This window comes from Herpailurus yagouaroundi, unplaced genomic scaffold, assembly GCF_014898765.1.
Source record: "Herpailurus yagouaroundi ecotype Mexico unplaced genomic scaffold, PumYag 428, whole genome shotgun sequence".
NCBI lineage: Eukaryota > Metazoa > Chordata > Mammalia > Carnivora > Felidae > Herpailurus > Herpailurus yagouaroundi.
Window position 1 is genome coordinate 1,951,010 of NW_024412645.1, and position 24,494 is coordinate 1,975,503.

At 44.0% G+C, this 24,494-nt stretch overlaps 1 long non-coding RNA gene across 1 annotated transcript in view; it reads left to right on the plus strand.

Moving 5' to 3' along the window:
• LOC121022647 (uncharacterized) overlaps positions 1–21,765 on the plus strand; it is a 67,000-nt gene extending 45,235 nt beyond the window's left edge. The window contains exons 2-4 of the long non-coding RNA XR_005787035.1: positions 4,894–5,044; positions 12,227–12,397; positions 17,477–21,765. This is a non-coding gene — a long non-coding RNA (uncharacterized LOC121022647). The remainder of the gene's footprint in view (positions 1–4,893; positions 5,045–12,226; positions 12,398–17,476) is intronic.
• The last annotated feature ends 2,729 nt before the right edge of the window (positions 21,766–24,494 follow it).

Sequence of the window (24,494 nt, forward strand, 5' to 3'; positions counted from 1 at the left end):
GGTATTTTATGGTTTTTTGTGCAACTGTAAATGGTATCAATTCCTTGATTTCTCTTTCTGTCGCTTCATTGTTGGTGTATAGGAATGCAACCGATTTCTGTGCACTGATTTTATATCCTGCAACTTTGCTGAATTCATGAGTCAATTCTAGCAGGTTTTTGGTGGAATCTTTTGGGTTTTCCATATAGAGTATCATGTCATCTGTGAAGAGTGAAAGTTTGACCTCCTCCTGGCTGATTTGGATGCCTTTTATTTCTTTGTGTTGTCTGATTGCAGAGGCTGAGACTTCTAATACTATGTTGAATAACAGTGGTGAGAGTGGATATCCGTATCTTTTTTTCAAATTTTTTTAATGTTTATTTATTTTTGACAGAGACAGAGCATGAGCGGGGGAGGGGCAGAGAGAGAGAGGGGGACACAGAATCTGAAGCAGGCTCCAGGCTCTGAGCTGTTAGCACAGGGCCCAACACAGGGCTCGAACTCACTGCGAGATCAGGACCTGAGCTGAAGTCAGACACTCAACCGACTGAGCCACCCAGGCGCCCCGGACATTCCTGTCTTGTTCGTGACCTTAGGGGGAAAGCTCTCAGTTTTTCCCCATTGAGGATGATATTAGCATTGGGTCGTTCATATATGGCTTTTATGATCTCGAGGTATGCTCCTTCTATCCCTACTTTCTTGAAGGTTTTTATCAAGAAAGGATGCTGTATTTTGTCAAATGCTTTCTCTGCATCTGTTGAGAGGATCATATGGTTCTTGTCCTTACTTTTATTGATGTGATGAATCACGTTAATTGTTTTGCGGATATTGAACAGCCCTGCATCCCAGGTATAAATCCTGCTTGGTACAAGACCTATCCTTTTAAACATGAAGATGTTGTATAAAGCTATAAAAATTAAAGTAGTGTATTATAGGTCAAGAACAAGCAAATCAATGGAATAGAAGAGAGATCCAAAAGCAGAGCCACACATATATGGTAATTCAGTGTATGACTAGGACAGCTTTCACATCAGTGGGGAAAGTGTGGACTAGATGATGTTGGAAGATGAGGTAGGCACTTGGGGAAAATGATCACATTAAATCATAATTTACTACTAAGTGCAAAGATAAATTCCAGATGGATTAAAAACTAAATTTAAAATATAAATCTGTATAAAATGGGGTGCCTGGGTGGCTCAGTAGGTTAAGCAACTCTTGATATCAGCTCAGGTCTTCCTCTCAGGGTCATGTGTTCAAGCTGCATTGGGCTCTGCACTGGGTGTGGAGCCTACTTTAAAAAAAAACTGTATGAAATATAAAGCTATATATAACTGGAAAAAATTGATTAAAAAAGATCTTGGAATAGAGAAATTCTTATATAAATCACAAAACCAAAAAGCCATAAAGGGGGAAAATGCTAAGAGATGTGACTATAATAAAAGTAGCAAAGTTCTGTGTCAGATACTGAATTAGGAAAAAGGCAACCAACCACCCTAGTTATTTTAGTGGGAAGAACTTATTCCAGGGGTTCATTAAAGAGGTATAGAAGACTCAAAATACAGAGGGGAACCCTGAAGTACCATGTAAATAGTACCCACAGGAAACAGTTACCACCCATAGGGCTGGGAAAACAAGGGGAGAATTTGGAGTAATGGATACCTAGAAGCTTGGAAGAGGGTTCTGACAAGAGCTGGAACCCAGACCTCTGATGTTGGGGTATATATTAGTTTTCTATTCCTATTTCTATTGTAACAAACTACAAATTTAGTGGCTTAAAATAGGTTATTTTATAGTTGTATAGGTTAGAAGTTTGACACAGATTTACACAGATCTCACTAAGCAAAAAAATCAAGGTGCCAGTAGGGCTGTGTTCCTTCTGGAGGCTCTTGGGAAAACATTTCCTTGCTTTTGCCAGCTTCTGGAGGGTTCCCATATTGGTTTCTGACTCTTTCCTTCATCTCCAAAGCCAGCAATGGCCAGCTATGTCCTTCACACATTGCACCACTCTGACATTGACCTTTCTGCCTCCTCCTTCCACTTTTAAGGACATTTGTAATTACATTGGGGCCACCCACCGGGATTATGGAGAATAATCTCCCATTTCAGCATTCTTAACCGTACCTGCAAATTCTGTTTGCACTGTAAAATACCATATTCAGTAGGTTCCAGCAATTAGGACGTGGATATCTTTGATATTATACGGTCTATCACAGAGTACTTCCTGGCTGGTACCTCCAGAAGGTGTAATAAGTCTCATTCTGGGAATGCTATAAGAGCCTGGAAACTGGAACAGAATATTGCCTTAATGGTAAAGAACCAATCCTAGAGCAAACACTGACAGTAGGTAGCAGCAAGCAAAACAGGAAGGAGCAACTCTCTTCTCTCTTCTCCTGTATTCTCGTCTGTCTCTAGTGCTCCCCTGTTGGTGGGATTTGTCAGGAAGCCAGCTGGGTAAGGAGACCTATGGTTTTGCAGAATTTCATTTCCAGTGTTGCAGAGCAGAATGTAGAAGGATGGGCTTAAGGCTAAAAACAATAGCTTAGTAACTAATGAAGATGCCATTAAAAAAATAAAGTTAAGGGACACCTGGGTGGCTCAGTTGGTTAAGTGGCCGACTTCAGCTTAGGTCATGATCTCGCGGTTCATGAGTTCAAGCCCTGCATCTGGCTCTGTACTGACCACTCAGAGCCTGGAGCCTGCTTCAGATTCTGTGTCTCCCTCTCTGTCTGCCCCTCCCCTGTTTGCACTCTGTCTCTCTCTCTCAAAAATAAATAAACATTTAAAAAAAAATTTTTAAGCCAAACTTCTAAAAACAGAGGAGTATAATGGTGGTTACCAAGGAGTAGGGTTTGGGGGAAATGGGGAGATATGGTCAAAAGTTAGACTTTCAGTTATAAGATGAATAAGTTTGGGGATCTAATATACAGCATGATACTTATACCATATATAAACTTAAAAGTTGCTAAGAGAGCAGTGGTAATCATTTCACAATATGCTAAGTGTATCAAGTCAACATGTTGTATACCTTAAACCTACACAATGTTGTATGTCAATTATATCTCACTAAAGCTGGGAAATAAATACTTACATTAAAAAAGAAGAAAGGTTTGTTATCACCTAAGAAATTAAAAAGGATAAACAGAAACCCAAGATAATCAGAAAGAAGAAAATAACAAATTAATATAGAGAAAACAAACCAGAGAGAAAATCACCAAAGCTAATAGTTGGTTCTTGTTCTTTGTAAAAAGAGCAGCCAAATTGTTAAGCTCTAGCTTGATGGACCAAGGAAGGAAAAAAGGAAGAAAACATCCATTACAGAACATAAATATCAGAAATAAAAAGGAGTTATTACTGATAATTCCTAGCAAAATTTTGAGGAAGAAGTAACACCAATCTTACACAAATGTTATCAGAGAATGGAGAAGAAGGTAACACTTCTGAATTCATTTTTTTTTAAATTTTTTTTTTCAACGTTTATTTATTTTTGGGACAGAGAGACAGAGCATGAACGGGGGAGGAGCAGAGAGAGAGGGAGACACAGAATCGGAAACAGGCTCCAGGCTCTGAGCCATCAGCCCAGAGCCTGATGCGGGGCTCGAACTCACGGACCGCGAGATTGTGACCTGGCTGAAGTCGGACGCTTAACCGACTGCACCACCCAGGCGCCCCACTTCTGAATTCATTTGATGAGGCCAGTATTACCTGTGTAAAAAGACCTGATGAGAACTTACAGAAAAACACAGTTATAGACCAACATCCCTTATGAATATAGATGCAAAATACTTAAATCTGTCAAAGGAAGAAGGATAAAAAAGTAAGTAGAACTTTTCCTGGAGAGGGGCGCCTGGGTGGCTCAGTCGGTTAAGTGTCTGACTTCAGCTCAGGTCATGATCTCGCGGTCCGTGAGTTCGAGCCCCGCGTCGGGCTCTGGGCTGACGGCTCAGAGCCTGGAGCCTGCTTCCGACTCTGTGTCTCCCTCTCTCTCTGCCCCTCCCCTGTTCATGCTCTGTCTCTCTCTGTCTCAAAAGTAAATAAAAACGTTAAAAAAAAAAAAAAGTTTTCCTGGAGACAGTTCAGTATGTGGAAGAAAGTAAAACTAAGCAAAGAAGGGATAGTGGTCTTAGAAAGTTGTAAGGTGCAAGTAATAACAAATCTAGATTAAAACACCAGTGAAATTACCTTTTTTTCCATCTCTCCAAATGGAAGAGATTTAAAATCATCACCTGATATTAGTTAGGGGGAATATGTAAACGTTATTGGTGGAAATGTAACAGCACAACCTCTTGGAGGATGATTTGGCAATGCCTATTAAAAGTGAGGATTCAGTCCGTGTGTCTTCCATGTTTAGATCCAGCTTCTGAACACTGGAGAATGGCAAGTCCAAGTGAGCATAGGTGTGCATAATATAGTGTTAGATGTAAAAGAGCAGGTTTTATACTAAACATTATATAAAACATGATTCAATTTTTATGAATTACATTTATGTATATGTCCATAGGAGAAAAAAGACTGTTCAAAAATATAAATAGTGATTATTTCTGGATCTTAGAATTATGAATGATTTTTATTTTCTTCATTTTGTTTGTTGGTATTGTCTGAATTTTAAAATGATGATAAACATTGTTTCTGTAGCAAAAAAAAAAAAAAAATTAAAGGTTATTAAAGGAATAAAATTACCAAAGTGGTTAAAGGCACTCCCAGGTTAGCATATAGTTGCGGAAAGAAGCGTTTTATTCCCAAACCAGTACAGTTTGCCTTCAATCACCCTCACTGAAATCTTTATACTGGCAGTTAGTGAGTGGGCTTTGTCTTTTCTAGAGGATAGACATAAATGCTAAAAGTATCTGAAAGAAACCCAGATAAAAACTCTGAAAACTGAAGAAACTGTTTTTTATGTCAAAATCCTACTTTCAGACGCCGGTAGAGGTTCATTATCCAAGACGTTGCAGAATGGAATTGTAACCCTGATATGTTGCCCTGTCACATCTAGAAGAAACTGTTCATCTCCAGAGAGAAAAGCACCTTCTTAGAGCCAGTCTCCAGCATTCATGGATCCCAGCTAGAGGTAAAACTGTTTCTTCACTTCCTCATTTGATTACTTTTTAGTCTCTCTCTAGAGTCACCTTCAAAGGATTCCTGGATACTCCTTTCTCTTCCAGGTTGACCTCCCCTTTCTCTGCCCAAGTCTGCCCACTGCCAGCCCACCCCAACCTGGGTTTCTGGTTCCACTGTGGACTGTAGACACAGTCCCAAGCCCTTAGTTCTTCAAAGTAGAGCATGTACCAGACCAAGAAACATTTCTCTTAAGGTTTCTGATAGCTCCCAGCACATATTTCTTCTTCTTCCTCTTCTTCTTCTTCCTCCTCTTCCTCTTCTCCTCCTCTTCCTCCTCCTCTTGTTCCTCCTCCTCCTCCATCTTTTTTTTTTTTTTTTTTTAGAGTAGTCTTCACACTCAGCTCAGAGCCCAATGTGGGGCTTGAACTCATGACCCTGAGATTAAGACCTGAGCTGAGATCAGGAGTCAGACACTTTACCGACTGAGCCACCTAGGCATCCACCCCCCTTCCCCCCCCCTTTTTTTTTCCCCAGCACATACTCCTATGACTTGTGCTAAGTGGCTCTCTTTCAGGGTAGAAAAGGGAAGAAATATAGGGGTCTTATGAAATAGGGAAGCCTTTACTTCCACAAAGTCAAACCACATACTGTACCTTTAGGGCTGACATAAGAGGTAATTGCATGTTTGGATACTGCTAGGCTTTCACCGTGATGGATGATAATGTACACTTTGTCTCAGAAAAAAACTGTGATCACTTAGGGAACTAAATTTGCTAACAGATTATGACATACTACACCAAGGGAATATTAAGAGACAGTAGAAATTGTTGGATAGGGGGCGCCTGGGTGGCGCAGTCGGTTAAGCGTCCGACTTCAGCCAGGTCACGATCTCGCGGTCCATGAGTTCGAGCCCCGCGTCAGGCTCTGGGCTGATGGCTCGGAGCCTGGAGCCTGTTTCCGATTCTGTGTCTCCCTCTCTCTCTGCCCCAAAAATAAATAAAAAACGTTGAAAAAAAAAATTTATAAAAAAAAAAAAAAAGAAATTGTTGGATATAGAAATATTTATATATAGACATATATACATGGGTTAGTATACACATATGTATTTCCTAGCTCTGCTGCTGAGAGTACCAAACAGCAGTGACACTCCAGTAGCATTGAGTACATCTAATGCCCAGATCTTGGTTTCCTTTTTTTTTTTTTTAATGTTTTATTTATTTTGAGAGCAAGTGACAATGAATAGGGGAGGGACAGAGGAAAAGGGAGAGAAAGAATCGAATCCCAAGCAGGCTCCGTGCTGTCAGTACAGAGCCTGACATGGGGCTCCATCCCACCAACCGTGAGATCATGACCTGAGCCAAAATCAAGAGTCGAATGCTTAACCGACTGAGCCACCCAGATATCCCACTTTTTTTCTTTTAAGCTCTGTGGCCAACATGGGACTTGAACTCATGACCACAAGATCAAGAGTTGCATGCTGTCCTGACTGAGCCAGCCAGGCGCCCCTAGATTTTGGTTTCTAATTCTGTTCTCTAATAAAAGAAACCAGGGTACCTTGGAGAAATGGCTGATTTTAGGACTGAGGTAGGAAATACACAAGATGAGCCTTTTGTAAGGAAGAAAAGTAAGGAAGTGCTCATCAGACAAAAAAAAAAAAAAAAAGAAAAGAAAAAGAAAAACAATAAAGATGGCATATGTCAAAGGGCACAGGAGACAACTGAAAAAGCTCCCAGTGGCCAAAACTGGAACAATTGAAACAACATAAATAAAGGAGGGAATTAAATTTGCCATCAGGATTAGAAAAGTTTATTACTACACCATAGAATGTCAAAGAGACTGTAGAGATTGTCACATGTAGAAATATTATGATCCATCAGTGCAGAAGCCTAATAGTACCCAAGCAGGTGAATAAACTTTATGTCAGGGGCGCCTGGGTGGCTCAGTCGATTAAGAGTCCGACTTCAGCTCAGGTCATGATCTCACAGTTTGTGATTTCGAGCCCCACGTCCAGCTCTGTGCTGACAGCTCAGAGCCTGGAGCCTGCTTCAGATTCTGTGTCTTTCCATCTCTCGGCCCCTCCCCTGCTCATGCTCTGTGTCCCTCTGTCTCTCAATAATAAATAAACGTTAAAAAAATTTTTTTGAAATAGTAAACCTTATGTCAGCCCTAAAGGAATATAACCCAAAGTGTAAGTAAATATCTGTGAGTCAATACTGATGGTAATCAATGATTGTATAAATGGAGGAGACTGGACAAATCCCCTTTGCAGAACTCTGTGTAGATACTTCGCTCTCAGTGAGACAGACCATAACTTCCTGCACCTAGTGATTTCCTTCCAACCCTGGAAGTATGAAAAGGGAGGAAAAGAGACACTTTGCAGTGGAGAAACTTGACAAATACTACCTCAGCCAGGTGCCCAAGCTCAACATCAATAGTGACATGTTATAGTATATACCCTTGAGTGGCTGTCATGAGAATGGCACCTAAAAACCCTAGTCTAAGCATGAGAAAAACATCCAACAAATTCTAATTGAGGGACATTCTACAAAATACCTGACCAGTACCTCAAACATGTCAAAGTCATCAAAAATAAGGAAAGTCTAAGAAACAAGAAAAGCCAAGAAAAGCATAGAGCTGTGATGACTGAACATAAGGTGATATCCTCCATGGGATCCTGGGACAGAAAAGGACATTAGGTGAAAACTAAGGACATCTGAATAAACTTTGGACTGTAGTTAATGTCACCATGTAATAGAAGATGTTAATAATAGGGGAAAGTAGGTGCAAGGTACATGGGAACTCTGTACTATCTGCTCAATTTTTCTGTAAACATAGGGGCACCTGGTGGCTCAGTTGGTTAAGCGTCCGACTTCAGCTCAGGTCATGGTCTCATAGTTCGTGGGTTTGAGCCCAACATCAGGCTCTGTGCTGACAGCTCAGAGCCTGGAACCTGCCTCAGATTCTGTGTCTCCCTCTCTCTCTGCCCCTCCCCCACTCATGCTCTATCTCTCCATCTCTCAAAAATAAATAAACGTTGAAAAAAATTTTTTTTAATTTTTTTTCTGCAAATCTAAAAGTTTATAAAATAAAAAGCTATTTTTAAAAATCATGAGAAATCACACGTAGAAAAGGAGTCTCTAGAAAATTATTCCAAGTTAAAAGTTTTATTTATTTTTTAATTTTTCTTTTTTTAATGTTTATTTTTGAGAGAGACAGAGTATGAGTGGGGGAGGGGCAGAGGAAGAGGGAGACACAGAATCTGAAGCAGCCTCCAGGCTCCGAGCTGTCAGCACAGAGCCCAATACGGGGTTTGAACCCATGAACCATGAGATTCTGACCTGAGCCGAAGTTGGACGCCTAACCGACTGAGCCACCCAGGTGCCCCTCCAAGGTAAAAGTTTGTTTTAAAAAGAACTGCAACAGGGCACCTGGGCGGCCCAGTAGGTTAAGCTTCTGACTTTGGCTCAAGTCATGATCTCACAGTTTGTGAGTTTGAGCCCTGCATCAGGCTTGTTGCTGTCAGCATGGAACCTGCTTCAGATCCTCTGTCTCCCTCTCGCTCTACCCCTCCCCCACTTGTGCACACATGCTTGCTCGCTCTCAAAAATAAACAATAAATTTTAAAAAATTTAAAAAATTAGTGTGATTATTGTTCAACCCACAAATGTCACTTTTTAAAACCCAACAAAAATGTTTACAAAGCATACAAAATATATGCAAAAACTACTAATTGGAGCTGTTTGCAGAAAGCAAAACGTGGAACACATATTGGAAGGCAATTGTATGGTATTGTGGTTGGCCAGATTCTAAGATGAGGACACAGTGACCTTGAGTGTGGGTGAAACTTGTGATGGCATGAATTCCGTTCCCATGAGTAGCTTATCAGATGGCCAGCTGACCTGAAGAAAGAGTGGTTATCCTGAGTGGCCCTGACCTAATCAGGTGACTCCTCCAAAAGGACTAAGCTCTTCCTTAAAAGAAGTATAAAGCTTCAGGTATTATTGGTTCTGAAGATGAAGGAAACCTCTAGGAACCGAGAGTGGCCCTGACTGAAGCCAGCAAGGAAATGAACTGCAGTCTTAAATCTGCAAGGAGGTGAATTCTGCCAACAATGTGAAAGAGGTTGGAGGATGGCTCTAAGTCTCAATGAGAGAGCAACCCTGGGGAGACTCTGAGCAGAAGACCAGCCACTCAGTGCCAGCCTCCTGACCCATGGAAACTGTGAGATAACAAATTTGTATCATTTTAAGCTACTAATTTGGTGGCAGTTTGTTACACAGGTATATCCAGGTTGTGGTTAGCCATTCAGACCAGTGGAGCATATCTGCATATACTCACCCAGAAGGAAACCCAAGATTACTGATTGAATAAGGGCAGTTGCAAAAATTATATGTAGCATGATCCCGTTTACACAAAACTAAAGATGTTTGTGAATGGCAGAAAGTCTGGAATGGTAACACCAAAGTGCTAGCTGAGGAGTAGGATTCAGCAGAAGAACCTTCACTTGTTAATACATTTCTTTTTTTTTTTTTTTCCAACGTTTATTCATTCTTGGGACAGAGAGAGACAGAGCATGAACGGGGGAGGGGCAGAGAGAGAGGGAGACACAGAATCGGAAACAGGCTCCAGGCTCCGAGCCATCAGCCCAGAGCCCGACGCGGGGCTCGAACTCACAGACCGCAAGATCGTGACCTGGCTGAAGTCGGACGCTTAACCGACTGCGCCACCCAGGCGCCCCTGTTAATACATTTCTATGCTACTACAGAGTTTGTTTGGGTGGAGGGTGGTTCTTTTATTTACAAAAGAACATGCATTTTGTTTTTAATTAAAAAGACAAACTAGCTCAAAACTTTAACAACCCTCTACTGACTCTCAGGATCACATCCAAACTCCTTACTGAGGCCCTTCTTGATCCAGCTCCACTGGTCTCCAGGCCTCCTTTGCCACCTTGCCCCCAGCCACCTTCCAGTCCCACCTGGTCCAGCTCCAGGAACTCCCTGTGCTCTGCCTTCTAGACTAGGAACTTCTTTCTGCCATTCATTTCCCCTTCCCTTTGTGGGGCTCACTTGCCCTTCAGGGCTGGTGCTTTCTGAAATACTTTCTTCCCTGTTCTTTTAGCACCATATCCTCATTTTTTTCCTTCTTGACTCTCTTTGCCAGCTCCATTTCTCCTTCCTGATCTTTTTTTAAGTTTATTTATTTTAAGAGAGAGAGCACGCAAGTGTACAGGGGAAGGGCAGAGAGAGAGGGAAAGGGACAGAGAGAGAATTCTAAGCAGGCTCCGCACTGTCAGCAAGGAGCCCAACATGAGGCTTGATCCCACAAACTGTGAGATCATGACCTGAGCTGAAACCAAGAGCCGGAAGCTCAACCGAGCTACTTAGGCATCCCTCTTCTTGATCTGTAGGTTAGTTTTTGCCTCCTATTCTTTCTGTCACACATCCACCTGCGGCCCAGACATCCCTTTGAGCACAACATTTGGACAGCTTTCTTCAAAACAAGCCCCCAGACTTCCCCGGGACTCACAGACACTCACTAGATGACACCATGTCCTTCCCACTGTGCAGGACAAAGATCTGGCTTCTCCCCTCTCTATACCCCAAACACTTTATTGCACTGTTCCTCCCTTTTCACCTGATCCCCCTGCAAGTGCTCTGTACCTCCTCCAGAAGCTCCGTAAGAACACAGCTCTGATGAGGGTGCCTGGGTGGCTCAGTTGGCTAAACATCTGACTCTTGCTCTCAATTTAGGTCACGTCACGATTTCACAGTTGAGCCCTGCATCAGGCTCTGTGCTGACAACTCGGATCCCGGAGCCTGCTTTAGACTCTGCCCCTCCCTCCTCTCAAAACTAAAATAAACATTAAAAAAAAAATCCACAAATCTGATGGGGCACCTGGCTGGCCCAGTTGGTAGAGCATGTGACTCTTGATCTCTGGGTCAAGAGTTCAAGACCCACACTGGACACAGAGTCTACTTTCAAAAAGTGGGGGCAGCTGCCAGAGTGGCTCAGTTGGCCAAGCGTCTGACTTCGGCTCATGTCATGATCCCATAGTTCATGAGTTCGAGCCCTGCATCAGGCTGTGCACTGACAGTGAGGAACCTGCTCAGGATTCTCTTTCAAAATAAATAAAAATAAAACTTAATAATAATAATAGAAGGTCCTCTGATGTTACTTCTGAAAAAATCTTTCAAAGGCCTCCCATGGCTCTAGGGATGAAGACCACATTCTTTAAGTTCAGACTCAGCTTATCTGAGTCTCCCCTTGCCCTCTGCACTCTAGCCTCCCTGCCCTTTCAGTGTCTTCTTTCAAATGGCCTTGCATCCAGGGCCTCTGCTCTTGCTAGCCTGGCCTGGAGCCTGCCCTCCACACAGCCTCCCCTGTCTACCAGTGATGCCTAGTTACCACCTCTGTCTCTTTTCACAGAAATCATACTTCTCAAGGAAGCTTTCCTGATGCCCCAACTATACCAAACCCCTAATGTGGGTACTTGGAGCCTCCTTTCCTTCATAACCCTTCTCACAGTTTGCCATGAAGGTTTGCATAATGCATGGGTTTACTAGACTGTAAGACCCCAAGGCTAGGGACTGAGCCTGCTTTCCTCCTTTTGTATCCCCTGGACCTAGCAAGGATAGGCACTCAATAAATACAAATATAAAAGTTGAGGGAGAGGAGATAGACATGGGATACATGGGGTAAAGTACATGGGGTAAAGAATAATTAGGTGTGACTGGAATGCAGGCTTTGGTGAGATAGAGCTGGAAAGCCCAGCTGTTGTCAGAATGGGAAGCATGCAGATACCAGACTAAAGAATTCAAGTTTTTTTGTGAATCCAGGGATGTCAACTAAGCTTCCTGAACAGGACCACAGTTATATGATCAGTTCAGTGGAGAATAAATGGGATGACCTAGTACATTCTAAAAGCCTTTCACAATAAGTTTGAATTGATATTGGCTATGGAACAAGGAATTTGGGGGGGAGGGTGGATTATATTTTCTGTGTGCTATGTCCATTGAGTCTTAGGTATTACTGCTGTAAGTAACACTGGAGACTTTCCACTCAGTGGTCCTAGTGCTTCATACATTAGCTCATCAGGATGAAAAGGGCTGTGATAATAGGCAGCAGAGCATTTCTGCATCCTTTTTCAGCTAGGAATCCAACATTTTTTTGATTCAATTTTTTTTTTAAATAGATATTTACTGAAGTGAGCAAGGATTTGTAGCTGTTTGGGGCCTGAGTGGCAGATGAAACCAGCTTGGAGACTTCTTGGAGCACAAGTATGAGTTCTACCCCAGAGGCTGCTGCAGGGTGCCCAGGCTGCACACTGACCACCTCCATACTTGCAGAGCTGAGGGGGTCGCAGGTAAGAGGTCCCTAATCACTGCGTGATTAGGCTTGTGAGAGATCATACTCTGACCAGAGGTATGGCCTTGGTGGAGGTTTCAGCTTCGAAAGCCAGGCCGGGATTACTCAGTTGCTCCTCCCTCCACCTCCTGAGGGACGCTGAGTTGTATTTAAACAGTCCCACATCGCTACCTGTAACTGTGTATGCCAGAGTAACTCAGCCATGCCTCTACCTAAGCTATAAAGAACTAATTAACCACATTTAATAGCCCATAATTTGTTATTTCTGTATTCTATTCCCAAGGTTCCCTCCTAAGTTATTACCCAGGAAGAAACATAAAACTGCACATAAAACTGCATATTTCATGGAAACGAAGTGAGCTTTTTTTTTTTTTTATCTCCCTATGATTTAAAGCAGTGGGTCTTCCTAGTTGGAAATGAGGTTCATTCCACAGATGGGAAAGGATGCCACTCCCTGTTTCCCATCATTATGATGCAGACATATAGACAGGACTGGCTACATGATCTGTGGGACCAGGTACAAAATGATGATGTGGGCCCCTCATTAAATTCGGTAGGAATTTCAGGACTGTAACGGAAGATGGTTAAAGCAGGGGCAGGGCCCTTCTGAGGATGGGGAGGCAGAGGCTGCTCACACAGAGTAGTTTGAGTGCTGGGGGGCGGGGGTGGGCCTCTGCCAGAAGAAGCTCAGCCACAAGAGCAACTCCTTCCCGACAGAACCTCAGTAGAGAAGAAGTGTCAGGAAAGAGCAGGTAAAAGCACATGGCAGCTAGAGGGCCACTTCTGTGAGAGTAAGTGGTGTGGCCAAGGACAGCATTCTCTTGGTCATGATCTGCTTGGGGTTTGGATGTCAGAGGGACCAAGGATCAGAAAAGAATCAGGGTGCCTTAGGACATTAGAAGATATCGACAGACAACACTGGGATTGAGGGGGCATGAAGAGGGTGAGTTTCTAGGCATGGAATTCTCCCTGTTTTCATTGAATCAACCAAATTTTTTTAACTGAAATGGAATGTATCAAATTTAGATGAATGATTCCTTCCCTCTAAACTTGCTTCTCCCTTTTCTCCTCTTGGTAAATGATCTGCCTGGGTAGATCACTGGTCACCCAATCAAGGCAGAAACAAAGACTCGTCTTTGATTCCTCCTTTATCTCAACACTACTCACTGAGTCCCGTCAATTCTACTTGCATTGTCCCTCTTGAGCCCACACATCCACTTTTCTCCATATCCACTAACGCCATCATCTTTTCTGGCCATGACTATGGCAACAGCCTTTTAACTGGATTGGCTTTTGAATCATGCTGACTAGAGCTTAAGTCCTCATTCTGCCACATATTAACTAGGTGACCTTGGATAGGGCTCTTCAGCTTTCTGAGCCTCTGCTTTCTCATCTGAAAAATGGGGATAATACCTATTTTAAAGGGTTGTTGTCAAAACTAGATGAAATGATGGAAGTGGCTTAGCACAAAGGATGTGTGAATCAGCATCTTCCCTCTATTTCTCTCCTCATCCTTCAGGCCTTAGTTTAAACATTACTCCCTTAGGGCCCCCTCTCCTGACATGCCGCAGACTCAGTGCAGGTTCCCAGCAGTGCAAACTGCTCTGCAACATTCAGCACACTTATCTGTCTTCTTTCAACAGTCCTTTCCATCAGGACAAGGATCCTGGTTTTTTCTGCCACATGATGCTCTTCATCTACCTTGCTAGCACTGCTCACCTTGCCATGTCATTCCCATGCAGACCTGCCCTGCCCTGCATATTCAGTGGGCAGCCTCAGCCAGGATCAGTGCCCCACCTGCCTCAGTGGCTCCTGCCCTGCCGCACCTGATAGGCAGTCTTGACCAGGACTGGTGCCCCACCCCCACAAAGTGGCTACAACCCTGCCCCACCCAGTGGGTAGCCTCAGCCAGACCAGCACCCCTCCAAAGCAGCTCCTGCTGGAGGTGGAAGGGCAACACCACTCACCAGTACACTCACAACAATTGCAGCCAGCCATACTGGAGGCTAGTCCTGCACACCAGCATAACCTGCAGTAGCCACAGCTGGGCATTGCAGCCCAGCCCAGCCCTGCCCATTAACACACTTGCAATCATAACAGCCCAGCCACTACAGAAGGGCACATGCAGCCAACACAGCACAGCTTCGTAATGCCTGGTTCTAGTAACTAGGGGGTTTGCACTTCTGGGCCCCACAGACAACTTCTACATAAGGCCACTCTTTTAAGACCAAGAAATGTAGTTGATTTACCTAATACATAGAAACAAACACAGAGAATCAGGCAAAATACAGGGATATGTTCCAAATGAAAGAACAAAACAAAACTTCAGAAAAAGAACTAAATGAAATGAAGATAAGCAGTCTACCTGATAGAGTTCAAAGCAGTGGTCATAAAGATACTCATTGAACTTGGGAGAAGAATGGATGAACACAGGAGAACTTCAATGAAGAGAAAATATTTTTAAAAAATCAGAGCTGAAGAATGTGATAACTGAGGGGTGCCTGGGTGGCTCCATCAGTTGAGCATCCAATGTCAGTTCAGGTCATGATCTCATGGTTTGTGATTTCAAGCCCTACTTTGGATCCTCTGTCCCCCTTGCTCTTTGCCCCTCCCCTGTTTGCACTCTTTCTGTCTCAAAAATAAACATTAAAAAAATTTTTTTTAAATATGATAACAGAAGTGAAAAGAGGGAATCTTAGATAATGCAGAAGGACGGATTGGCAATATGGGAGATAGGGTAGTAGAAATCATCCAAGTTCAACAGCCAAAAGAAAAAAGACTTAAAAAATGAGGCTAATTTAAGAGACCAAAGAGACAACATCAAGCATAACAACATTCACATTATAGGGGTCCCAGAAGAGAGGGAAAGGGGCAGAACATTTATTTGAAGAAATAATAGCTAAAAACTTCCCTAACCTGAGGAAAGAAACAGACATCCAGGTCCAGGAAGCACAGAGCTGTGAACCCAAAGAAGATGAACCCACAGAGGTTTACAACAAGACAAGTAATGATTAAAATGTCCAAAACTAAAGATACAGATTGAATCTTAACAGCAGCAAGAGGAAAGCAACTAGTTATATACAAAGGAATACCCAAAAGACTATCAGCTGATTTTTCAGCACAAATTCTGCAGGCTAGAAGGGAGTAACCAGATATATTCAAAAGTGCTAAAAGGGGGCACCTGGATGACTCAGTTGGTTAAGCCTCTGACTTCGGCTTAGGTCATGATCTCCTGGCTCATGAATTTGAGCCCTGCATCAGGTTCTCTGCTGTCAACACAGAGCACACTTTGTATCCTCTGTCCCCCTCTCTCTACCCACACCCCCTGCTCGCTCTCAAAAACAAAAAAAAATTACAAATATTTGGGGGAGAGGGGCAGTGCCTGAGTGGCTTAGTCAATTAAGCATCCAACTTTGGCTCAGGTCATGATCTCACAATTCTTGAGTTCGAGCCCCGCATTGGGCCCTGTGCTGACAGCTCAGAGCCTGGAGCCTGCTTCAGATTCTGTGTCTCCCTCTCTCTCTGCCCCTAACCTCGCTCGTGCTCATTCTTTCTCTCTCTCTCAAAAATGAATAAACATGGGGCGCCTGGGTGGCGCAGTCGGTTAAGCGTCCGACTTCAGCCAGGTCACGATCTCGCGGTCCGGGAGTTCGAGCCCCGCGTCGGGCTCTGGGCTGATGGCTCCCCCTCTGTCCCCAAAATAAATAAACGTTGGAAAAAAAAATTTTAAAAAATTCATTTTTTTTTTCAACGTTTATTTATTTTTGGGACAGAGACAGAGCATGAACGGGGGAGGGGCAGAGAGAGAGGGAGACACAGAATCGGAAACAGGCTCCAGGCTCTGAGCCATCAGCCCAGAGCCCGACGCGGGGCTCGAACTCCCGGACCGCGAGATCGTGACCTGGCTGAAGTCGGACGCTTAACCGACTGCGCCACCCAGGCGCCCCTAAACATTTTTTTTTTAATCTTAAAAAAAAAAACAAACCAACAAACCCAAAGCCTATCTATATGCTGCCTATCTGAGACTCATTTCAAACCTAAAGACACAAACTGAAAATGAAGGGATGGAAAACTACAAAATAGGCTTTAAATCAGACTGTAAGAAAAGACAAAGAAGGGCTTTACATAATGATAAGGGGATCAATTCAACAAGAGGATATAACAATTGTAAATACCTATGCACCCAACCTAGGAGCGCCTAAATATATAAGGCAAATATTAAGACATAAAGGGAGAAATTGATGGTAAATACAATAATGGGGGACTTTGACACCCGACATACCTCAATGGATAACTCAGACAGAAAATCAGTAAGGCCCAGAGAGGCATAGATGGAGTAGGTAGGAGGGACTCTCAGGACAGGGAGAGCTACAGAAATGCAGAACAAGGCTAAGGGTACCATGGAGGAAAGGGTGCCAGAAGACTCCTTTGAAGTTTGTTCCTACTCAGAGGAGTGTACTTCCCCTCTAAGGGCAAGAGTTCTGCCTGCCCAAGGCCATGGTCAGGAGTTTTATAGGCATGGGCTCCACTCCTCCACCTGTCAGACATGCTGCCTGACCCCACTTCTCTGCTCTCCATGGGGTACAGGGCCAGCTCTGCATGCATAGAGGGACGGCCAGGCAAGGCAGCGTATGGCAAAATACTGCCTTAGGGGCAGGGGAGACACCACAAACTGGCCAGGGAGTCGCCTCTGCTGCCTCTTCTTTTCCAGGATAGGCATACATTTGGAGGTTTGTGTTTGGGAAATTCAGGAATCACCCACTGCACATCCAGACACCAGCCTGAATGGAGGGAAGGCGGCCAGAGCCCTGAAGGCGAGGGGCCAGCCAGCACTACTTGACCACTCACCCAGCCCTCACCTGTCGTGGGAGTGAGGTTGTCCATCTCTGAAAGACTCCCAGAAGCCCAGGGAAGAGTTCCCACCCTAGCCAGAAAACCTGTCCCTGGCAACACTCCAAACCGTAGTGGCTGAATATGAAGTGTTTCGTGTTGAGGACCCCCTGGCTGGAGATGGCCAGGAGTCTCTACCACCCATGGAAACACCTGACATATTTCTCTCCTCTCTCTGGTTTGGCAGAGGAGACATGCCATTGCCTTGGAGCAGGGCAGTCTGCATGGAAAACAGGATTCCTGCCTCCTCCAACTTTGGACTACACTGGAAAGCTGGTAAGGTGTGGAGAGTCAGTCAGAGTAGACGTTCAATGCGAGCTGCAGGGCAGCTACACTTTGTAAGACACGATCTGTTTCCTCACAGAACAACAGCCTCGTGGGTTGATTGAACAAACATCCCACAGATGAGAAATTAAAGCAGGGTAGAGTGGTCAAGGCCACTCTCTAAATAAGCAATTAAGGGGGCTACAACACAGGTCTCACCATCCCCGGGTCAGGGCAGCCTAGGGCTACACAGACACTAAGCTCTAGTTTCTTCAGGCTAAGAGTTGTCTCCACCCCTGAGTTGTCAGTGTCTGCTGCCAATGATCTTAAATGCAGATTAGTCTTTGTGCTAGAGGTAGAAGTCTTAGAGTTGAGTGAGGGAGCTCCTCCTCAGAAATTTAGTAAATTTTAGTGAGTAGCTAATTCCTTCTTGCAACATGTACTCCTTTGTGCATAATGTAATACAGTTCTGGGTTTTGGAAATACATAGTCCTATGTAATAGTACTAGTACTTTAAAGGTCCCTTTGGAATTGCTCCTAAGCCTTCTGTACTCTGATTTAGGCCTTTTATCCTGCACATGGCCTCTTACCGTTCTTCCCACTTCATCCTCCTAGCTCTCACTCCCAGCTGGCCCTAAGGAGAGACTGGGTAGGGCAGTAGTTGGGAGTGTGACCTCTGGAGGCAGAAGGCCCAGTCTCAACCCATAGTTCTGCTGCTTATTTGTTGTATGACTTTGGGCCAGGGCCTTCACAATGCTGGCTCGTTTGCCTTACTTTCTAATGAGGATATAATAGTACTGACTTCACCAAGTTGATAGAATTACATGTGTCCATCCAAGTACTTAAACAGTGACTGACCCATAATAAAACCTTAACTATTTTCATTTTGTTCAGTTCTCTGTTCAGAAACCTCAAATAGTTATAGAATGGAGACCAGTGTTTAACCTGAAATAGACTTTCTTGGCCTATTTAAATGGTATTTCCTCACTTACTAATCCATGCACTCCAGCTCACTCAGTTCCCCAAACCTGCCCTCCTGTCTTGGCTCCTGCTGACCCAATATTGCCATCAGTTGAAATCACTGCTGCCCCTCAAGGGTAGGCTCTCTGGTCAGACATGTCGATGGGCTTTTTTCCTCCTTTGAGCCATATTTAAGTAGTCAATATCCAGCTTCCTCCAGTTGTAGAGGAAATCAAAAGTCCTCAGACGTGAAAAATATTCTCCAAACAACTGACCATTTAAAAAATTACTTTCCATTTAGACATTGTTAAATCACAAAAATTCAACTAAGTAACTTTAAAGATCAAATTGGCATGATTCAATGACTCATGAGTTAGGCAGCATCCCATCCAGCAATAGAAAGGAGCTCTGAAGGGCCATACAAAATGCAAAGTTTTTAAAAGGCAGAAATGGGGGTGGGAAAAGGGGAATTATTAGTGAAGAATGCATTGTTCCAGGAAGGTAGCCTATCTAACAGGAACGGAAGGGGTCTATCAAGTGGTTTATCTCACTAGTGCCAACTAGGTACCATGATGACTGGTTAAAGGTTATACCTTAGGAGCTGAAGGTGCAGTTGGGTTAGTTATTAAGCTGTGACTTGCTAACATGGGGCTTAGCACAAGTGACTCCACTTGGGGCCAGTTTTCTCTTTTTAAACATCTCTCTGCTTAACACCCTCCACCCAGCATAGTCCATCTCTCCCATCTTGTGCTTAGGATTGTAAGAGGTCAGAAACTTCTGACACTGACAATACAACACAATGGTGAAGTACAATTTAAGTTTTAAAGCCTAGAATTTCATAAAGTTACAAAGGTATTGATGGAAACTGCTCAAAGATTGCAGTCATTGGCAGATGAGGATCTGAGAGGCCCATTAACACATGAAGAGCTTCATGGAACCAATTAGGTACTTCACGGGTATGGCTAGAGGATCAGAGAGCTAACAGATTAAGAGAGGCCTTAAGGAAAACTGAGACCCTTGACTAACTTTTCAAAACTGACTGCCCTGTGGGAATGGTGTCTGTTTTATTATGCAGTCATATAAAGTTTAGGAAGGAAATATACATAAAATGATTCTGTTCTAAGAATTAGCCTGTAATTGCAATTGCACTTTGTTAAGAGATACTAGTTTTAGTAGTTTCGTTTCGCAGTTAGTTCCAGTCAAACCTTTTCCACTATTTATATATGCAACTCTGGTCTCCAGTTTAAGTAGGTTGACTCAAAGGGGCTTTTTCAGTTCTTTTTGGATAATAAGCACCTTTTAACTTATTTTTATCTGCCTCATCTTCCCTAACAGACGGCACACTCCTAGGGCAAACAGTGCTGAGACAAACAGAAATGCCATGTCATCATCTCATGGGACGGTGGGGGCGGATATGTGTGAGTCACCAGTGAAGCCTGTGCAGACCCATAACCCTCAATTATTTGTTAAATGAAGGAGTCCTGGTGTATCCAGAGCTGTTGAAAGCAAAGACCCTCAGTGAGGGTCCCCAGCAATGAGGGGTGACTAGATGACCTCAGATACCCAGGCTGTTGCCCTCAGGTCCATCCAGGTTTTTCAGGCATTGGCCGTGATCTCCAAAAATCTGGAGTGCTTGCAGGACAGGACTGGGTGGAGGACACAAGAATGACAAGGATGATCAAGGATGCTCAGGTAAGGAGAGGCAGAGGCCCCAGCTGGCCTCCTCCCCTCAAGCTATTAAGGCGGCTCTAGGTGCTCTGGTTCATTCCTGCTTGGTATGGTTCAGAATTTTTTAAGAGTGAGCTTCATAACCAGACTGAATGATGGAGCTTTTCCCAGTCCAAGGGAGGGTGTCTGGAAAGAGGTTAACGTCCTCCTTGGGAGTGGAGGAGGGAACGGCAGATTGGCACCAATGTTCACCCCAGCTCCAGGCACTGACTGCTCTGTAAGGAACCACCAAACCTAGCAGTGGAAAAGAGCAAGGTCAGGTGCTGCAAGGCCTTTCCGTTCAGCCCTCCTTTCACTGACCAGATTGGGTTAGCAGAGCCCTCAGGCCCGAGACAGTCCCGAAGTTAATGCCTCAGAACTGCATGGGGATGGGTGGAGAGCAGTGTACATGTGAGGCATGGCCTTGAACACATCTCTGGTGGGAACACCTGATGTGCTAGCAGTTTCTTCAAGCTCCTGGGAACATGGCCTTTGCTGCATCCCTGGCAGACTCATAGGGAGCTGTGGTTAATAAAGTGTCTCCATTTTAAATACCTTGATTTGTAAGTCTCCAAGGAAGCATGCATGAAAGGAGGGCAGAGAACTGAACCTCAGGAATACCAATATTTAGGAAGCAGGGAGAGGACTGTCAGGAAAAGTCCCCGAAGGCCAATTGAAGAGGTGTAAGAGTCAGCAGGAGGTTTATTAAGGTTACCCTGTTGTAAAGTGCTTTGAGAAGGAATGCTTTGGGGCAGGGTCTGGGGTGTATGGCTAGTACTTGGGGACATCTGAGAACAGTGTTAGAGGGGCAATAGGAGCTTCTGAGCTGGTTGATCAAGTCAGATGAAAAATCATACCCTTGAGGTGCCAAAGGAGGGAGGTCACGTCCCAAGGGCTGACAGGGAGGGACCTCAAGAGTGGGAGCTGCCCCCAGTCAAGAATGTATGCTAGTGGGTACCACCTTCTGGGTGACTTGAAAGAACCTGCAGTTCTAGGGACTGACCTTCCAAATGGCAACAAAGTACAACAGGGGAACCATTTACAACTAACACTTATCTATTTTAACTTGTGTGACAAAGCCTTAATATGTTCGGCTACCTTGGGCTCCATTAGCATTGGAGATGGCAGGGAGGATCATATGAATGCAAGGTCTTCGCTTCTTTTTCCAACCACGGACTCTAGGATCCTCATGGTGGCTCTCTTGCTAGATAGAGCACACAGCCTGGGCCCAGGCCTCTGCCTCAGACATCTATGCTACAGAGGTAAGGGCCACCTGGCTCTGCCTCCCCTGTTCCTCAGCCTGGAGAGTGGGTCTACATCTTGCAGTTCGGTGTGTAATCTGGCACCTCAGCAGAGTGAGGCCACCTCAGTCTCCACAGGGCACAGGAGTTCTTAGCTGCCACCTCCTCAAACGCAACAAGCAGTTTCTTTCTGACCCCCTTTCATTGCTTTTATATAATTTTAAAGCATCAGTACACCTGCAGACCTGCCTCCATTAAAAAAATTTTAATCCTTTAATAAAGTACATACATGAACTTTAAAGTCTTTGAGTAGTGATACATTTGTAATTTATTGTAAAACTCAGATCAGAATGCTTCAAAGTCAAAATTTTATCTCTGTAAGGTGGAGGACATGAGGTGGGGCCACCTGTCTTCTAGTTTTAAGATATGGTAAAATAGAATGTCTGCCAGCAGCCAGAGACAGAAATGCCATCTCATCTCATGAACAGTGGGGAGGGGAACATTTACTTAACACCCACCTTCAACCTCCTCTTCTGGCAAGTGCTCTGCTCTAGATGAGGAAATGCTCAGTTCCTCACCCACCCACTGGTGTCTCAGCTGGTGCTGCGGGCCTGGGATTCCAAACCCAGGTTCTCTCCACCAAACTAGTGGTTTTGAAACTGGCTCTTGTGGCTGTGCTTCAGGGGATCCCTGAAAACACTTCAAAGATCATATTAAATATTAAAAATCATCTCTAATATGTACACTCAATGATAAAACACATTAGCTTAGACTGCCTGAGACCTCACAATAAGGTGTCTGTAGCTGCCTCTGTGTAGGCTTCTCAGAGGTCAGCGATGCAGAGGGTGCTAGCCTGGTGCCTGGATCACCATGCCCAGCTGCAAGTCAATGCTAGTGGCTCTCACTGTAGAAGAACTTGAGTGCTTATTTATAATCGTTGGGTGTTTCTTACTAATCTATGGAGGATAAGGATTTAAAGCAGGTATTGAATATTCTCCCCTATTAATCCTTTTTTTCAAGCATCTACTTCACTTTTGTCAGTAACCAGAGATTGCAGGCAAGCTGTGACTATTACCATTTGCAGCCACTTACCTATTTACAGTAAGGATTTTTTTTCCTGTATCCTACAAATTCAGAAATAAATTGGAGGCTGAGACTGTTCACAACTACTCCATTTGCAGTAGTAAAAAGGCACCCCCCCCTCCATCCCACTAATTTAAGACAATGTCACTACTTAGTTCAGGCTACTGTTATATATTTGGAAGGTTAAAAACAAAAGCAATGATTATAATACCAAAACCTTTTAATTTTGGTTAGAAGGGAGAAGGCTCCCAGTTTTAAGCCTTTTGGTGTCAACTACTAAGCTCTTCTGTGAGATTTTTGGCTTGGCTAGCTCAAAGATAAGCAGGTTAAAATAGCTATCTAAGGCTGTCTTCTGGAAGCCCAAGAGCACTGGAAGGTGGTGGAGGTGGAGTCAGGCAAGGTTTTCTATTCAGATTTTGTTGTTAATTCATTGACAACCTTAAGTCTTTACCACTCCCTGAGGGTCAGTTTCCCTCAATGAAAAAACCAGGACTTTGAATTAAATCGATCACTTTCAGACTTTTATTTTAAGCACCAAAACCTTTCTTCAAATCATATCTTACTTGTAAGTCTAATACTTGAATGGGCCTGGGGGCTCCCTCCCCACAAAACAGCGCAAAAACCACAAAACTACATGATCTATAAGGCCCCTTCCACCTGTAAATGTCAGGATTTCAAGTCCGTTACCTCCAAAACACAAACGCTGACCCCTGCTGTCCCTTCCTGGCCAGGCCCCTCCCTCCTCTCCTGGACCAACTAAGGGGCCTAGTTGACTCATCCCCAGCACCTAATACACTGGTCATAGCACTGACTAGAGAACCACAGTGGCAGCCGGAATCCAGGGGCTGAACAACCGTTTGTGGGTGAAAATGACAAATTTATTTCGTTTACATGGTCACTGAGGCTACAGCAAAATCAACACTGTTACAATAGGCAAGCACTACTGTCTGCAGCAACACACAGCACATTTCTTAAACAGCATCCGAGCCTCATAGGTTACGTTTGCATAAAAAAAAAAAATGTATGAACCAATCAGGAAGCAGTTAAAGGCCCATTTTAAATGCCAATGCCAAACAAATTTCACTGGAAATACAATTAAATGCAACTGCCAGGAGCACTGTAAGAAAAGGTGACCCAAATTGGGCAAGAGAGAAAAGACTGGAAGTGGTAAATAAAATACAATAGCAAAAACCTTGTGATTCCGGTTGGGGGCTGGGAGGGTCCTTCCCCTCATGCCTCTGAACGTGGGCCTAGCTTAGAAGAGGCCTGTTCCACCGGGGAGGCAGCTGGTACCTGTGCAAAATGTGCAGATGGTGAACTGCATACAGAGGAGAGGAACAAAGTGTCAGTGTGGTTATGTGCTGGGGACAGCGGACCTTGTGTTTTAAGAATCAAAGGCTTAGGAGGGTCACCTCTTACAGCTAGAAGCGTCTCAAACATTCTAGGCCGGCCTCACGATACCTTGTCAGTAACCTCAACTTAGGACAAATATTTTTAGAAAACGTGACTAGAAATTAAATCCTAGGATTCCTGCCATGTCACTCAAAACTGCAAACGGAGAGTCAGTCACTGCTCCACAACCTAGGGCTCATTTTCAACTGCTGTTAGCCTATCCTCACCGAATTCAATTGGATACAGGTGCAGCCCGGGGGTCAGATCACTTGAACGGGCACTAGCTAAATGAATTCCTGCAACAGCACCTTCAAATCCACCCTCATGCTTAAAGGATCAGTAGAGGTCAGGGCTAGAGTTAACAACTTCAGCAAACACGGAATCTCCCAGCCTCATGCACAGCAGCTAAAGTCTATCAGCCATTTCAATAGCCTGTAATCTTATTCTAGGGTGTACCCTCGATTCCCATTTCAGTATTTTTTAATAGCTGGATATTGTTTAACAGGTCTTCTGGCACCATTTTGTTCATTCTCTGTCAAATCTGCCACAGCTTTTTAA